Below are 1,897 nucleotides of genomic sequence, written 5' to 3'. Positions count from 1 at the left end.
ATCACCTGAGGTCCGGAGTTTGAGACCAGCCTGGCCAGCATAGTGAAACCTTGTCTCTACTAAAAATACAAAAAAATTAGCGGGGCATGGTGGTGGGCGCCTGTAATCCCAGCTACTCAAGAGGCTGAGACGCGAGAACTGCTTGAACCCAGGAAGCAGAGGTAGAAGTGAGCCGAGATAGAGCCCCTGCATCCCAGCCTGGGCAACAGAGCAAGACTCTGTCTCAAAAAAAAGTAATCATATACGGCCTTATAGCAGGACATTTTAGACATCTTTTTCAGGCTTCTACATGAGTCCAGTGCCTACTCTGTGCTAAGCATCGTGCTGAGCACTTTATAACACATAACCTCATTGAATCCTCTTGTTGCTGAAGATGAAACTGAGGCATAGAGATTTTAAATAGCTGGCCCAAGGTCATACAGCTAAAAAGTGGCAGAACTAAACAAAGAGAGCCTATCTGTTTTCAGTGGTTCTTGTAGAGCTCCTAACCACTCTAATGCAACAAAGAAACATTGAAAAGCAGGAAAAACTCAGGAAAAGATGAAGAATATGCTCTACAAGAAGTTTGGAATCCTTATTACATTTTCTGAACTTGTTGGTTCTAACTGGATTTTACTGAGGGTGATCAGCAAGGAAACATCTAGGTTCTCTAAGAATCTTTACTTCATCTGAGAGAATCGAATGTTTCCTGGACTTGGATGGTTATTCTTGTGCTCAGGAAAATTGGGGAGTGCTTAGGGTTAGTCATCAGAAGGAAAAAAGCACTAGAAATCACCCAGTAAACAGTGCTCTGGTAGTGCCACCAGGTCATCTCTTACTGCATTATGTTTCTACCTGATTTTCCTCTTCTGTGGAGAACATGGCATATTCTTTTTTTTTTTTTTTTTTTGAGACGGAGTCTCGCTTTGTCGCCCAGGCTGGAGTGCAGTGGCGCAATCTCGGTTCACTGCAAGCTCCGCCTTCCGGGTTCACGCCATTCTCCTGCCTCAGCCTCTCGAGTAGCTGGGACTACAGGCGCCCGCCACCACGCCCGGCTAATTTTTTTGTATTTTTTAGTAGAGACGGGGTTTCACCGTGGTCTCGATCTCCTGACCCCGTGATCCGCCCGCCTCGGCCTCCCAAAGTGCTGGGATTACAAGAGTGAGCCACCGCGCCCGGCCGAACATGGCATATTCTTATACACAAAATTAAGAGAGTAGGGAAACCCTATTGTGAAATACTATTTTAATATTATGACATTGTCATGCTCGCTTTGACAGCTCATATACTAAAAATGGAACCATATAGAAAAGAGTGTCATGGCTTCTGCACAAGGATGACATCCAAATTCGTGAAACATTCCATATTTTAAAAATCTGTATATTATGACATTGAGGAGTTTATACAAAATCCCAGAGACTATTGCCAGAGACTGAAAATGTCATCAGATGGTCTCAGGACAAGTTCATATCCTCCTTAAGTCTATAACCCACCACAATAAGGTGACTCCTTCAGTAACTTCCATGTGATAGGTCTCATAAAATGTTCATTTCTGACATTATTGCTGCAGTCACTGTGAATTCTCAGTATGTCTTTTAGTGCAACATTTTCATTAGGAGGAATTTCAAGATCCAGAATTAAAGTGTTATGCCTTAAGTCAGACAAAATCTTAGCACCAAATTATTATAGGTGTTTCATTTTCTTGAAGAACTATTCCAGAAAAACCCAGCACTTCTTCAGGGAATGTACTGATAAGAATAAAGAACAAAATAAAGATTGTCACCCATTGACTGTTTCAGATTTTGAATGCTGCTTTCAAGGTAAAAGCTCTTTTTAAAACCTATTTTAGTTTTATACTTCTTATCATCTTGGAAGTCTCATTTATTCATTCATTCTTTTATTCTCTTAAGAAGTGTTT

General features: G+C 41.3%; 1 non-coding gene across 1 annotated transcript; it reads left to right on the top strand.

Moving 5' to 3' along the window:
• The first annotated feature begins 1,243 nt into the window (after window positions 1-1,243).
• Window positions 1,244-1,350, top strand: LOC134734979 (U6 spliceosomal RNA). The gene has a single exon (XR_010117846.1). It is a non-coding gene; the product is annotated as a U6 spliceosomal RNA (small nuclear RNA).
• The last annotated feature ends 547 nt before the right edge of the window (window positions 1,351-1,897 follow it).

The sequence above is a fragment of the Symphalangus syndactylus genome, chromosome 12 (genome assembly GCF_028878055.3).
Source record: "Symphalangus syndactylus isolate Jambi chromosome 12, NHGRI_mSymSyn1-v2.1_pri, whole genome shotgun sequence".
NCBI lineage: Eukaryota > Metazoa > Chordata > Mammalia > Primates > Hylobatidae > Symphalangus > Symphalangus syndactylus.
Note: the sequence above shows the minus strand (reverse complement) of the source record. Positions and strands in the feature narration are given on the sequence as shown.